The sequence below is a fragment of the Esox lucius genome, chromosome 19 (genome assembly GCF_011004845.1).
Source record: "Esox lucius isolate fEsoLuc1 chromosome 19, fEsoLuc1.pri, whole genome shotgun sequence".
NCBI lineage: Eukaryota > Metazoa > Chordata > Actinopteri > Esociformes > Esocidae > Esox > Esox lucius.
Genome location: NC_047587.1, coordinates 1,236,420 through 1,253,344, shown reverse-complemented (window position 1 = coordinate 1,253,344; position 16,925 = coordinate 1,236,420). Strand labels below are relative to the sequence as shown.

Below are 16,925 nucleotides of genomic sequence, written 5' to 3'. Positions count from 1 at the left end.
ATCAAGCTAGCTAGAAGGAAAGCAAAATGTTTATCTCCGCCCTTATATAGAGCAACACCGCCTGTTTTGCAATTAGCCAACACTTTTGCCACCCAACCAAGTGATGCGCTCATGATATACGTGGTTGAAGGTCCAATCAGAGTCTGTGAGAATCTGGACTGATTCATTGGAGCTGATTTGTGTTTTTTTTAGGATTAACACGTTTTGGGAGGTATCTTTGTCTTTTTGGCTAATGTCTTTTTGGCTAATGTCTACTGGACACAGTGGCGGGCAGTTTTGGTAAATCTATGCGAACAGGAAACAACTACTCGCATTTGGCGGTAGCGGGTGTTAATTACCTACCGTGGCGGTCTGTGTTGAGGGGAATGAGCTCTTCTGTCCAGCAGCCCACCAGCCATTTGGCCTGGTATTCCTGGCAAAGCCCAATCTTTCTAGTGTCTTGAGGGTCTGGAATAGAATTACAGTGAGAGGAAAAACAAAGTTAAGAGTGGAGAATGAACCTCCAGGAACCAGTGGAAAAGAAAAACAATAATAAACTAACAATAAAATGGTATTAACGCCCGTGGAGCTACGCCATGGGGGTAGAGACCGATGAATAATTTAAATCACTTGGGCTCCCAGAACACCGCTTGGTATGAGGAGAGAGAGGGGGAGGGAGGGAGCAAAAAGGAGAGAGAGGGGGAGAGAGGGGGAGAGAAGGGGAGAGAAGGGAGGAAGACCAGTCATGTGTGACCTCAAATCAAACCTCTGCATCCCTAATGGCATATTTCTAAGCCTGGTCAATATAAGTGTACTATACAGGGAATAGATTGGCCTAAAGTAGTGTACTATACAGGGAATAGGGTGGTCTAAAGTAGTGTACTATACAGGGAATAGATTGGCCTAAAGTAGTGTACTATACAGGGCATAGAGTGGTCTAAAGTAGTGTACTATACAGGGCATAGAGTGGCCTAAAGTAGTGTACTATACAGAGAATAGATTGGCCTAAAGTAGTGTACTATACAGGGCATAGAGTGGTCTAAAGTAGTGTACTATACAGGGCATAGAGTGGCCTAAAGTAGTGTACTATACAGGGAATAGATTGGCCTAAAGTAGTGTACTATACAGGGCATAGAGTGGCCTAAAGTAGTGTACTATACAGGGGATAGAGTGGCCTAAAGTAGTGTACTATACAGGGGATGGATTGGCCTAAAGTAGTGTACTATACAGGGGATGGATTGGCCTAAAGTAGTGTACTATACAGGGGATAGAGTGGCCTAAAGTAGTGTACTATACAGGGCATAGAGTGGCATAAAGTAGTGTACTATACAGGGGATAGAGTGGCCTAAAGTAGTGTACTATACAGGGCATAGAGTGGCCTAAAGTAGTGTACTATACAGGGCATAGAGTGGCCTAAAGTACTGTACTATACAGGGGATAGAGTGGTCTAAAGTAGTGTACTATACAGGGAATAGATTGGCCTAAAGTAGTGTACTATACAGGGGATAGAGTGGCCCAAAGTAGTGTACTATACAGGGGATAGAGTGGTCTAAAGTAGTGTACTATACAGGGGATAGAGTGGTCTAAAGTAGTGTACTATACAGGGAATAGATTGGCCTAAAGTAGTTTACTATACAGGGGATGGATTGGCCTAAAGTAGTGTACTATACAGGGAATAGATTGGCCTAAAGTAGTGTACTATACAGGGGATAGAGTGGTCTAAAGTAGCAAAGTGGAGCAAAAAGTCTGATTTATGTTTAATTTCACTGGTTGAAAATAGCAAGATACACTTACAAAGGGATGTATTACCTCTCTATCTCTTTTTCCTCAATGGTACTGAAAAGTGTCAATAGAAGAGTTACAGTAAGATGAATAGTAGGTTTGTTATTCATGTTGCATAAGTAAATACCTCTCTCTCTCTCTTGTTATGGAGCCTGGGGCATTTCTTCATACAGTAGTTTCTTCACAGCTCAATACCAACACATCAATCCCAGACAGTTTCATCCACCACCTCCTCATACTCCCCCATGTTCAGCCCAGACAGCTCCACTCTGCACCTCCTCATAGACCCCCATGTCTAGCCCAGACAGCTCCACTCTGCACCTCCTCATAGACCCCCATGTCTAGCCCAGACAGCTCCACTCTGCACCTCCTCATACTCCCCCATGTCCAGCCCAGACAGCTCCACTCTGCACCTCCTCATACTCCCCCATGTTCAGCCCAGACAGCTCCACTCTGCACCTCCTCAAACTCCCCCATGTCCAGCCCAGACAGCTCCACTCTGCACCTCCTCAAACTCCCCCATGTCCAGCCCAGACAGCTCCACTCTGCACCTCCTCATAGACCCCCATGTCTAGCCCAGACAGCTCCACTCTGCACCTCCTCATACTCCCCCATGTCCAGCCCAGACAGCTCCACTCTGCACCTCCTCATACTCCCCCATGTCCAGCCCAGACAGCTCCACTCTGCACCTCCTCATACTCCCCCATGTTCAGCCCAGACAGCTCCACTCTGCAACTCCTCATAGACCCCCATGTCTAGCCCAGACAGCTCCACTCTGCACCTCCTCATACTCCCCCATGTTCAGCCCAGACAGCTCCACTCTGCACCTTCTCAATACTCCCCCATGTCCAGCCCAGACAGCTCCACTCTGCAACTCCTCAAACTCCCCCATGTCCAGCCCAGACAGCTCCACTCTGCACCTCCTCATACTCCCCCATGTCCAGCCCAGATAGCTCCACTCTGCACCTTCTCAATACTCCCCCATGTCCAGCCCAGACAGCTCCACTCTGCACCTCCTCAAACTCCCCCATGTCCAGCCCAGACAGCTCCACTCTGCACCTTCTCAATACTCCCCCATGTCCAGCCCAGACAGCTCCACTCTGCACCTCCTCAAACTCCCCCATGTCCAGCCCAGACAGCTCCACTCTGCACCTTCTCAATACTCCCCCATGTCCAGCCCAGACAGCTCCACTCTGCACCTCCTCAAACTCCCCCATGTCCAGCCCAGACAGCTCCACTCTGCACATTCTCAATACTCCCCCATATCCAGCCCAGACAGCTCCACTCTGCACCTCCTCATAGTCCCCCATGTTTAGACCAGGCAGGTTCCCCCTGTTTCTCACATATTCCCCATGTTTATCTCCTTAGCTCAAGCCCAACACAGCAGCAGACCAGCCCCCCTCTCCAGGCTGCTTCTTGTTGATACAAACAGAACGTAATAATGATGTGATCTCTTCAGGAAGACAAACCTACATTCAGACTGGGAAGGTGGACTGGGACATACAGATACCCAGAAGGCAGAAGTAGTCTGAGCTCATTATAACTCCTTCAAATACTGTTGGGACAAGAAGACATAACTGAGTTCAGCCAATCAGATGAGTCAGACGGACATCTTCTCCTGTCTGTCTGCAACATCTGGGCCTTTGCCACGCCCACAGATATTTGTTTCTTCTTTAGTGAACAAAAGTTCAGCAGAAGAGTTTTGTTTGAGTCGTCAGGCAATAAGATCATATAGACAGATCTTGGAACAGCACTGATACTCTGAGATAAGATCATGTGGACAGATCCTGGATCAGGACCGATACTCTGACATATGACAATATGGACAGCTCTTGGATCAGCACTGATACTCTGAGATAAGATCATGTGGACAGATCCTGGATCAGGACCGATACTCTGACATATGACAATATGGACAGCTCTTGGATCAGCACTGATATTCTGAGATAAGATCATAAGGAACTCAATACTGATGAAAGGGATGCAGGGAGGTTAAAGGTTCATGTTAAAGTATCAAAGGTTAAGGGTCAGGGTTAGTATCCTAACTGGAATAGCTCCAGGCGATTGTGATGAGATAACCCAGTTATCACACCACAACAACCCAGTTATCACACCACAGCAACCCAGTTATCACACCACAGCTGAGAATAACAGACAAGACAACCCAGTTATCACACCACAACAACCCAGTTATCACACCACAGCTGAGAATAACAGACAAGACAACCCAGTTATCACACCACAGCAACCCAGTTATCACACCACAAAGACCCAGTTATCACACCACAGCTGGGAATAACAGACAAGACAACCCAGTTATTACACCACAACAACCAAGTTATCACACCACAACAACCCAGTTATCACACCACAAAGACCCAGTTATCACACCACAGCTGGGAATAACAGACAAGACAACCCAGTTATCACACCACAACAACCCAGTTATCACACCACAACAACCCAGTTATCACACCACAGCTGAGAATAACAGACAAGACAACCCAGTTATCACACCACAACAACTTAGTTATCACACCACAACAACCCAGTTATCACACCACAGCTGGGAATAACAGACAAGACAACCCAGTTATCACATTTTTACAGATTACAGATTATTCAGAGTTTATAAGATCCCATGATATTTAGTGGGGGAGAGGTTATTGGTAATTGAAGACATGTTTCATTCAGCCAAATCTATCCTTTCCTTAAGGACTGCTGACCTGGGTATCCTTCTCCTCTCAAACTGCTAATGCTAGAGTCCTGAACGTGTACTCCATCCCCAGTCCTGATAAACATAAAGGATAAGGAAGAGGGCTGGCTGGAGGAGGGGGGCTGCTCTAAGAAACAGTCTCACCAACTCCACCCTGTCAGACTGGGTCTGCCTCTACCAAAGCTCTGAACTTCACATGAACCCTAGATTACTCTACTGTGCTACTTTAAGTCTATAGATTTCTCAAAGTACACATTTTGGTCTGCCAGAGCACCTGTATAAAACATCTTGACAAATGTCCAAATGTCCCTTGAGACCCAGGGTGGAACTCTGAATGGGACCCTGGATGTTCATTCAGGGAATTTTGTGTAGGGATCATACAATCTCTCGGAACTCAAAACGTTCTCAAACCTAATTATATCAGGAACACATACATACTGGGATATTTTAACCATGTATCTCAACCATCTGATCAGCTGTATGTGTGTACACCAGACACATGGACAGGAAGTGTAAACATGTACATTAGATGTGTGTTCCTGGATCTGACATGTTAACCATACTGGAGGAATTCTGCCTGGGTGTTGATAACACCAGCAACATCTGTACATCAACTCCACGTTCTAGATCACATGGAAATGTTCTGAACAAATAAAGCCATTCTGCTCCTGTACCTACACCAACACTTTTTATACTTATCTTTCTCTCCTTTTTAGATCCTCTAATAATGTTTTCAGCTAACAGAGATACCTGCACACAGCCCTAACAGAGGTACCTGTCCACAGCCCTAACAGAGGTACCTGTCCACAGCCCTATCAGGGATACACGTCCACAGCCCTAACAGAGATTCATGTCCACAGCCCTAACAGAGATACACGTCCACAGCCCTAACAGAGGTACCTGTCCACAGCCCTATCAGGGATACATGTCCACAGCCCTATCAGGGATACATGTCCACAGCCCTAACAGAGATACACGTCCACAACTCTAACAGAGATACAAGTCACCAGTAGGATCCAGTGAGGGAATCAAATCAATCAATCAAAATTTATTTATAAAGCGCTTTTTACAACAGCAGTTGTCACAAAGTGCTTTACAGAGACACCCGGCCTTAAACCCCAAGGAGCAAACAACAGTAGTGTTGAATTTCAGTGGCTAGGAAAAACTCCCTAAGAAGGTCGAATTTTAGGAAGAAACCTAGAGAGGACCCAGGCTCAGAGGGGTGACCAGTCCTCTTCTGGCTGTGCCGGGTGAAATATTAAGAGTCCAATTGGAATAATAAATACATTTCTCTTGGCTAAATCCAGAGTATATTTGATTTTAGACTAGGTCAGAAGTATGACCAGGTGGACAAGGACAGGAACAGCAACGGTCCCCCCAAACCAGGTAATCCGCAGGTGTGGACCAGGACCTCATCTCCTTCTAAAATTTAAAATTGGAGGAAACTGAGAAAAGTTAGTAGTACAGAATATATACTGAGAAAAGTTAGAATATGGCTTCAGATAAAGTAACCTGAGTGACTCTGACATAACACCTTTACAGATCATTGCACACAAGGACATTTCAAGAGCTGATGAAGGATGTAGCTACTAGCCTATCCACTTCAGTGTTTGACAAGTAATTCATTCTAACCAGCCAATCCCCTTCGCTAAACGCAAAACATTTGAACACGCCATAGCAACAGTTTTGAATGTATAATGTAGCAGACAGACCAATCAAACCGTCACATCTCTCTGTTGTCCAACCGGCTTGTTACACACCACAGCAGAGAGGAAACCAGGGACTTAGACTGGAAGGATTTGGACATGAGATGGAGGGAGACAGTGACAGAAGAGTGTTGACTCTCTCCTCTCCATCCTGTCTAAACAACACTGTACTTCCCTTATGTCTTTCTATCCCCACAACCCTGTTCTCTCATTTCAATCAGAAAGGACTTCATCAGCATGGGAAACATTTGTTTAGATTGCCAAATGAAGGGGAAACGAGAAGAGGAAAAAAAAAAAAAAATTTAAAAAAAAGTACACCAACAACTAAACTAAACATTATACACACAGGTTTCCAAAATGATTAATGTATTTCAAAGGTTATTTTAATAAAAATGTACAGGGTTGTAACAATGTAAAAATTGTTAAATAATTATTTACAAAGAGTTGGTAGCACTCTCTTGGTAGCACTCTCTCTGAGGGAAGAGTGATCACAACCTCTCTTCACTTGGTAGCACTCTCTCTGAGGGAAGAGTGATCACAACCTCTCTTCACTTGGTAGCACTCTCTCTGAGGGAAGAGTGATCACAACCTCTCTTCACTTGGTAGCACTCTCTCTGAGGGAAGAGTGATCACAACCTCTCTTCACTTGGTAGCACTCTCTCTGAGGGAAGAGTGATCACAACCTCTCTTCACTTGGTAGCACTCTCTCTGAGGGAAGAGTGATCACAACCTCTTCACTTGGTAGCACTCTCTCTGAGGGAAGAGTGATCACAACCTCTCTTCTCTTGGTAGCACTCTCTCTGAGGGAAGAGTGATCACAACCTCTCTTCACTTGGTAGCACTCTCTCTGAGGGAAGAGTGATCACAACCTCTCTTCACTTGGTAGCACTCTCTCTGAGGGAAGAGTGATCACAACCTCTTCACTTGGTAGCACTCTCTCTGAGGGAAGAGTGATCACAACCTCTCTTCTCTTGGTAGCACTCTCTCTGAGGGAAGAGTGATCACAACCTCTCTTCACTTGGTAGCACTCTCTCTGAGGGAAGAGTGATCACAACCTCTCTTCTCTTGGTAGCACTCTCTCTGCCTTTCATGACTGGTCTTGGCTGGTCTCAGTCCGTTTCCTCAGTTTCCTACCATGTCAGATTGTCAGATACAGTATCATTTTTTTAATAGCTATTTTCTTATTGTTGGGTTAGAATGTGATCGGGCTGGTAGTGGGGAACCAGTTCTATATATCTGCATTCCCTGACATTTGAGGGCTCTCTGTCTCTATATTTTTCTCTCTCACACCACCCTCCCACCCTCTGTCTCCCTCCCTCCCTCCCTCTGTCTGTCTCCCTCCCTCCCTCTATTTGTCTCTCTCTCCTTCCCTCGGTCTGTCTGTCTCCCTCCCTCTGTCTCTCTCTCCTTCCCTCCCTCTGTATGTCTCTCTCCCTCCCTCTGTCTGTCTCTCTCTCCTTCCCTCTGTCTGTCCGTCTCCCTCCCTCTCAATATTCCCTCCACATCCACACCAATCACCACTCCAGGCCGTCTCTCTGGGAGCTGGGAGGGACACCAGCCCTGTAATTACCATGTCACTTAACAGGCAGACATCATGCTGGCATAGTCAACCCACGCAAAAATCACACTCTAGAACAACCACAAAGACATGAAACACACTCGCACACACACAAAACACACACTCGCACAGACACAAAACACACACTCGCACAGACACAAAACACACGCTTGCAGACACTTAGACCCCCCCAACACACAGACCCTGAACACACAGACCCCCACAACACAAAGACCTCCCAACACACAGACCCCCATAAAACACATAGACCCCCCACCAAACAAACCCCCAACACACAGACCCCCACAACACACAGAGCCCCCAACACACAGAGCCCCCAACACACAGAGCCCCCAACACACAGAGCTCCCAACACACAGAGCCCCCAACACACAGAGCTCCCAACACACAGAGCTCCCAACACACAGAGCCCCCAACACACAGAGCCCCCAACACACAGAGCCCCAACACACAGAGCCCCCAACACACAGAGCCCCCAACACACAGAGCCCCCAACACACAGAGCCCCCACGCCCTACAATCATAATCATCAGGGAACTCAGTCACTGTGCTGCAGCAGATCAATTCTCCACAGATGGACTTTATTCCCATCACTCCGTTTCGGTCACACAGCACAGAATAACATTTCCACAAGAACCACAGCTCTGATTAACATTCCTATTAACATTCCAAATAGAACCAAAGCTCAGATGTAGAAATCAGATAAAATGTATCTTCAAATGTACGTTATCTTGCTGGAGAGATACAAATGGGTGACAAATTAAAGTTAATACCTTTGTAATGAGGGGTTTATGCACTGCAACCCCACTGTAATATCCCTCTCTACTATAATATCCCTCTCTGTGTAGTTCTACTATAATATCCCTCTCTGTGTAATTCTACTATAATGTCTCTGGGGAGTTCTACTATAATGTCTGTGTTGTTCTACTATAATATCCCTCTCTGTGTACTTCTAATATAATATCCCTCTCTGTGTACTTCTACTATAATGTCTCTGTGTAGTTCTACTATAATATCTCTATGTGTAGCTCTACTATAATGTTTCTGTGAAGCTCTACTATAATGTCTCTGTGTAGGTCTACTATAATGTCTCTGTGTAGTTCTACTATAATATCCCTCTCTGTGTAGTTCTACTATAATATCCCTCTCTGTGTAGTTCTACTATAATGTCTCTGTGTAGTTCTACTATAATATCCATCTCTGTGTAGTTATACTATAATGTCTCTCAATGTGCAGTTCTACTATAATATCCCTCTCTGTGTAGTTCTACTATAATAGCCCTCTCTGTGTAATTCTACTATAATGTCTCTGTGTAGTTCTACTATAATGTCTCTGTGTAGTTCTACTATAATATCCCTCTCTGTGTAGTTCTACCATAATATCCCTCTATGTGTAGTTCTACTATAATATCCATCTCTGTGTAGTTCTACTATAATGTCTCTGTGTAGTTCTACTATAATATCCCTCTCTGTGTAGTTCTACCATAATATCCCTCTCTGTGTAGTTCTACTATAATATCCATCTCTGTGTAGTTCTACTATAATATCCCTCTCTGTGTAGTTCTACTATAATGTCTCTGTGTAGTTCTACTATAATGTCTCTGTGTAGTTCTACTACAATGTATCTGTAGTTCTACTATAATGTCTCTGTGTAGTTCTACTATAATGTCTCTGTGTAGTTCTATTATAATGTCTCTGTGTAGTTCTATTATAATGTCTCTGTGTAGTTCTACTATAATGTCTCTGTGTAGTTCTACTATAATGTCTCTGTGTAGTTCTACTATAATATCCCTCCCTGTGTAGTTCTACTATAATATCCCTCTCGGTGTAGTTCTACTATAATATCTCTATGTGTAGTTCTACTATAATGTATCTGTAGTTCTACTATAATGTCTCTGTGTAGTTCTACTATAATGTCTCTGTGTAGTTCTATTATAATGTCTCTGTGTAGTTCTATTATAATGTCTCTGTGTAGTTCTATTATAATGTCTCTGTGTAGTTCTACTATAATATCCCTCCCTGTGTAGTTCTACTATAATATCCCTCTCTGTGTAGTTCTACTATAATATCTCTCTATGTGCAGTTCTACTATAATATCTCTATGTGTAGTTCCACTATAATATCTCTTTGTAGTTCTACTATAATGTCTCTGTGTAGTTCTACTATAATGTCTCTGTGTAGTTCTACTATAATGTCTCTGTGTAGTTCTACTATAATGTCTCTGTGTAGTTCTCAGCAGACTGTTGTTGATGATACAGTCTGATCACGTCCTGCATTGACATTCTCAGTCACCTGGGAAAGAGTGGCTTCCCTGCTTTTCCTTAAATATCACAGAAATGCACAAGCAAGTCATCAAAAGTGCCTAAATGTGCCACAATTTTAAATCCTATCTACTGATATATTTCCCATAGATCTAAATGCAGATGTAACTTTAGTCATGGTTCCCATTGAAAAACCAGCCAGTTGAGACATCTTGTGACTGAATCTCCTGCCTTCCCTGATCCCTGCCCAAATAACAAATGTATTCATGTTTTACCTTAAATCTTTCACCAGTCTGTAAATAGTCTTCTGTCTACTGGGTTTCCGACATTAATTTCAGATGAATGTTGGGTGTCATGGATTCAATAACTCCCTCTTCTCCATAACCAAAACCATTGCTATTTTGCTACCACACCATAACAAATGATACACAGATACTGGGAGAATGACTACATTTAACCTGCTGTGTGTAAAAGGAAGTGTTGAAATACAGCCTGAAAGGGAGTTATAAAAACAATACCTATGGGTAATGTGTTAAACATAAGCTTCTAGGTAGCATCACTCTATCGCTGTATACAGACAGTATTTGTACCATTTGCACGAACAAAGGTTTCCATTAGCCCGGATTCATGGGTTGTATGATGGGCTCCGGCTATTCAGTTAAATGGAGGAGGAGACACTAGTCTGGGGAGAGAGGGAGAGGGGGAGGGTAAGAGAGGGAGGGAGAGGGGGAGGGTAAGAGGGGGAGAGAGGGAGAGGGGGAGGGTAAGAGAGGGAGGGAGAGGTGGAGGGAAAGGAGGCAGAGGAAAAGAGGAATAGATGGACAGAACGAGAGACACGCACACTTGACAGGCCCTTACCCCTAAACCTAACCCTTACCCTAATCCTAAACCTAGCCCTAAACATTTCCCTAATCCTAAACCTAAGAAATATGCCATTGTTCATCTGTGTCTAAACATAACCTACCCACCAACCAGTAGGAAACGGTTCTAGGTCCTCTACTGATTTAATAACCACTAAGAAATGGTTCTAGGTCCTCTACTGTCATTAATAAACAGTACAAAACTGTTCTAGGTTCTTTCCACCTTTACTAACCAGCAGGATACAATTCTAGGTTCTGACCACATTTACTAGGCAGTAAGATACTGTTCTTGGTTCTTACCACCTTTACTAACCAGTAGGAAACTGTTCTAGGTTCTTACCACCTTTCCTAACCAGTAGGAAACTGTTCTAGGTTCTTACCACCTTTACTAACCAGTAGGAAACTGTTCTAGGTTCTTACCACCTTTACTAACCAGTGTGTTTGTGCGTGTCAGTGTGTGGGTGTGTTTGTGGGTGTCAGTGTGTGGGTGTGGTTGTGCGTGTCAGTGTGTGGGTGTGGTTGTGCGTGACAGTGTGTGGGTGTGGTTGTGCGTGACAGTGTGTGGGTGTGGTTGTGCGTGTCAGTGTGTGGGTGTGGTTGTGCGTGTCAGTGTGTGGGTGTGTTTGTGGGTGTCAGTGTGTGGGTGTGGTTGTGCGTGTCAGTGTGTGGGTGTGGTTGTGCGTGACAGTGTGTGGGTGTGGTTGTGCGTGACAGTGTGTGGGTGTGGTTGTGCGTGTCAGTGTGTGGGTGTGGTTGTGCGTGTCAGTGTGTGGGTGGGGTTGTGCGTGTCAGTGTGTGGGTGTGGTTGTGCGTGTCAGTGTGTGGGTGTGGTTGTGCGTGACAGTGTGTGGGTGTGGTTGTGCGTGTCAGTGTGTGGGTGTGGTTGTGCGTGACAGTGTGTGGGTGTGGTTGTGCGTGTCAGTGTGTGGGTGTGGTTGTGCGTGTCAGTGTGTGGGTGTGGTTGTGCGTGACAGTGTGTGGGTGTGGTTGTGCGTGACAGTGTGTGGGTGTGGTTGTGCGTGTCAGTGTGTGGGTGTGGTTGTGCGTGACAGTGTGTGGGTATGGTTGTGCGTGACAGTGTGTGGGTGTGGTTGTGCGTGTCAGTATGTGGGTGTGGTTGTGCGTGTCAGTGTGTGGGTGTGGTTGTGCGTGTCAGTGTGTGGGTGTGGTTGTGCGTGTCAGTGTGTGGGTGTGGTTGTGCGTGACAGTGTGTGGGTGTGGTTGTGCGTGTCAGTGTGTGGGTGTGGTTGTGCGTGACAGTGTGTGGGTGTGGTTGTGCGTGACAGTGTGTGGGTGTGGTTGTGCGTGTCAGTGTGTGGGTGTGGTTGTGCGTGACAGTGTGTGGGTGTGGTTGTGCGTGTCAGTGTGTGGGTGTGGTTGTGCGTGTCAGTGTGTGGGTGTGGTTGTGCGTGTTAGTGTGTTGGTGTGTTTGTGCTTGTCAGTGTGTTGGTGCTTGTCAGTGTGTGTTTGTGCGTGTCAGTGTGTACTTACTGTGGTCTGAAGCCTGGTCTCCCCTACAGTCATGGAGGGATAGAGACCCCCCCCCCCCAGTGGGAATACACAGGTACTCCCACACTTAATCACACCTTTTAATTGCAGCAATTCTAGATAATTACTGACTCTGTACTGGTCATTGGCTGTGTGAATACACTGGTTGCCATGGAATCTACATTCTACAGCAACATTTCCATTACAAAAACATTCTAATTCCAGTTAACAACATTCCAACAAAGCACACCCCCGGACACACAACACACACACACATAAATAAACAGTAACGTTTTTTACCCGATAACATGTTATTCTTACAACTGTCCTGTACAGTGTAATGTTCTATGTGTGATAGTCAAGTTCTGTTTGGTTGTAACATGTTGATTTGCTAGCTGTCACCATGGCATCAACTAATGGAACTAAACAAAGAAGACCAACCAACAAAAGGGACTGCCTGGTTCGCAGATGAACATGAACACGCAGTTCAACACAATGAAACATGCACACATACACACATATAATCACACACAACTCCTAATCCTTCTTAGTAGAGGTGTAGGAAACGTGTCACCTGCCTCCAACCACACCAAACAACACGGTCGACAACAGACCTTGTGAGACCTGCTACGAGTCATAATCTCAGAGTGGCCATGACAATAAGCAGCAGTTCCCTGATTGGCTGATCCCATCATAACACACACCCCCTCTGCACCTGCTACGCCGTGTCAACAATGTCATGTGATTGGCTAATTGGCACTAAGAACCCAACAACAACCACAGGAATTCATGTGTGTGTGTTTATAACAATAATGTGTGTGTTTTCTAAACATTTGAATTTTCAGTGAGCACAACTCTAGAAGGGAGCTGCATGACTTCTGAAACACAATCACTACACATCCCAGAGTGGTTTCTTGCCTTTTCCTTTGACTACAAATCCTAGAATACTATCCTGCTTGCCTTCTCCTTTGTCTACGGATCCCAAAGTCCTCTCCAGAGAAGCTGAAATCCTGTTAATCGATTGGATCGACAATCTTCTTTTAACAATTTTTTGTGTTTCTGTATTTACTGTAGACTCCAGCTTTATATTACTGCAGTGGAAATGAACACACTGCAGTGAAAGCTATTTAGATTGAGAATATATATGAACAGACTGCAGTGAAAGCTATTTAGATTGAGACTGTAAATGAACAGACTGAAGTGAAATCTATTTAGATTGAGACTATAAATGAACAGACTGCAGTGAAAGCTATTGAGATTGAGAATATAAATGAACAGACTGCAGTGAAAGCTATTGAGATTGAGAATATAAATGAACAGACTGCAGTGAAAGCTATTGAGATTGAGAATATAAATGAACAGACTGCAGTGAAAGCTATTGAGATTGAGACTATAAATGAACACACTGCAGTGAAAGCTATTTAGATTGAGATCATGTGACTGATCCCCTGACCTCACTTTCTGAGAGAGGGATATGCCCCAAAAAATATTTCCCAGACAGGTAATTGCATTTGTACATGACTAAAACACGACAAATATAAAACCCAAACTTACTGAATGGAAGACATTACACAAAGGCTGCGAGGAGCTACTGAACAGCTTAAAATAAATATTAGTGGAACTACTTCATGTTCTCTTGCTCCAAAGTAGAGTATCCCAAATCAAATGGGATTGTCTGAAGGTGCTTCTTATGAGCCTTTGCTGTGTCTCATTCTGAATCATCAGCCATGTTTTAACAAGACAGGAAACGTCAACCTGGGTTAACATCTAGGAAGGAGGAGATACTGCTTCGGCTGAACTCAGTACCCACAGGATTCACATGCGTTTGTTGTGTGTGTGTCCGGAAATCTCTCATTAAATTTGCAGCCACTCTTTAAAGTTCTTACTGTGGGCAGATGGAGGGGGTTCTGCTCTTGGGTAAACAGAATGGGTGGGGTAGAGGGAAGAACGCGAGGGGGCATTCACTCTTCGCCCAGCAGAATCCAGTGATCCAATACTGTTGAAGCAGCCAGACAAGACGCGTACTACAATGACAGTCTTATGTTTGATTTAGTTCAAATTCCTTAAAAAGTATTTCTATTTTATTTATATTTATCATCAATTAACCTATGTTGTGCATGGTAGATATTAGGGACTGTAGTCACAAAACATCTTAAGTCTAAAAGTAGCTCTCAACTTACGAACTTAGAAATTCTCAATTTAGGAACAGATTTAGGAGAAACATAAAAACAATGGACATGTCAATCCTAATTTTAGGACTACAAAATTTTTTGTCTAAGAGGAAATTCATAAGGCCTTTTAGCACTAAAACCAGCTCCAAAATCGTTGAAAAGTCACAAACAACCCAAAAAGGGCTGCTGGCAGCAATCTGCCTGGTAATCAGCCCCGTTAAGCTGGTGTCTGTTTACCCAAGGAATCTGTCCACCACTAAGACAATCCACCTGGTAATCAGCCCCGTTATGTTGGTGTCTGATTACCCAAGGAATCTGTCCACCACTAAGACAATCCACCTGGTAATCAGCCCCGTTATGTTGGTGTCTGATTACCCAAGGAATCTGTCCACCACTGAGACAATCCACCTGGTAATCAGCCCCGTTATGTTGGTGTCTGATTACCCAAGGAATCTGTCCACCATTAAGACAATCCGCCTGGTAATCAGCCCTGTTATGTTGGTGTCTGATTACCCAAGGAATCTGTCCACCACTGAGACAATCTGCCTGGTAATCAGCCCCGTTATGTTGGTGTCTGATTACCCAAGGAATCTGTCCACCACTAAGACAATCCACCTGGTAATCAGCCCCGTTATGTTGGTGTCTGATTGCCCAAGGAATCTGTCCACCACTAAGACAATCCACCTGGTAATCAGCCCCGTTATGTTGGTGTCTGACTGCCCAAGGAATCTGTCCACCACTGAGACAATCCACCTGGTAATCAGCCCCGTTATGTTGGTGTCTGACTGCCCAAGGAATCTGTCCACCACTGAGACAATCTGCCTGGTAATCAGCCCCGTTATGATGGTGTCTGACTGCCCAAGGAATCTGTCCACCACTGAGACAATCCGCCTGGTAATCAGCCCCGTTATGCTGGTGTCTGATTGAAGTTCCACCAGGTAATTCTTTTTAGCATTACACAACTTTTTCAGTCTTTTGTTGTCCCTGTCCCAGCTTTTCTTAAATGTGTTGCTGGCATCAAATTCAAAGAGGGCATATATTTTTCAAGGAACAATACATTTTTTCAGCTGCAACATTAGATATATGTATTCAGACCTGTCACCCACTGAAAAGATTTGGTGCATTATGAAAAAAAATATTACAAAGGTGACCCCAAACTTTGTATTATTTGAGTGAATATAGGGTGTAAATGATTTGCACATCTTTGCATTCTATTTTACACTGCTCAAAAAAATTAAGGGAACATTTGAATCACAAATCGGGGCTCGATAAACAAAAACTATACTGTACATTGTTATTAGTTGAGAACAAAATGACGTAACAACGGTCAATGGAAACCAGAATCACCAACCGATTGAGGGCTGGATTCAAACTCACACCGAAAATGTAAGTAAACTACTGAAATCACAGGCTGTTCCAACATGTGTGAATTTCATCACTGGCTACTCATAATGTGACTCAGTAGTGTGTATGCCACGTGCCTGTATGCACTCCCAACAACATCTGGGCATGCTCCTGATGAGATGGTGGATGGTGTCCTGGGGGATCTCCTCCCAGACTTGGATCAGGGCATCAGTGAGTTCCTGGACAGTCTGTGGCGCTACTTGGCAGCATTGGATGCACCAATACATAACGTCCCAGAGGATCTCAATTGGGTTCTGGTCTGGGGAACATGAGGATCAGTCAATGGTATCAATTCCTTTGTCATCCAGGAACTGCCTACACACTCTGGCCACATGAGGCCGGGCATTGTCCTGCACCAGGAGGAACCCAGGGCCCACTGCACCAGTGTAAGGTCTTCATCCCTGTACTTAACAGCAGTCAGGGTATAGTTGTCTAGCACATGGAGATCAGTTGAGGGTTGTGTGTGTATGTGGGGAGGGGTTATAGATTTGCCTAGTTGAGGGTTGTGTGTGTGTATGTGGGGAGGGGTTATAGATTTGTCCAGTTGAGGGTTGTGTGTGTGTATGTGGGGAGGGGTTATAGATTTGTCCAGTTGAGGGTTGTGTGTGTGTGTATGTGGGGAGGGGTTATAGATTTGTCCAGTTGAGGGTTGTGTGTGTGTATGTGGGGAGGGGTTATAGATTTGTCCAGTTGAGGGTTGTGTGTGTGTATGTGGGGAGGGGTTATAGATTTGTCTAGTTGAGGGTTGTGTGTATGTGGGGAGGGGTTATAGATTTGTCTAGTTGAGGGTTGTGTGTATGTGGGGAGGGGTTATAGATTTGTCCAGTTGAGGGTTGTGTGTGTATGTGGGGAGGGGTTATAGATTTGTTCTTTTTCCAAAAACAATAACATTTCTCAATTTCAACATTTGATATGTTGTCTTGTACTATGGTCTATTCAATATAGGGACACATTATTTCTACATCATTGCATTCTGTTTT

At 44.5% G+C, this 16,925-nt stretch overlaps 1 long non-coding RNA gene across 1 annotated transcript in view; it reads right to left on the bottom strand.

Annotated features, from left to right (window-relative positions):
• Positions 1 to 273: 273 nt before the first annotated feature.
• The window catches only part of LOC105008055, a 42,623-nt gene continuing 25,971 nt past the window's right edge, over positions 274 to 16,925 (bottom strand). The window contains exon 5 of the long non-coding RNA XR_827606.4: positions 274 to 447. This is a non-coding gene — a long non-coding RNA (uncharacterized LOC105008055). The remainder of the gene's footprint in view (positions 448 to 16,925) is intronic.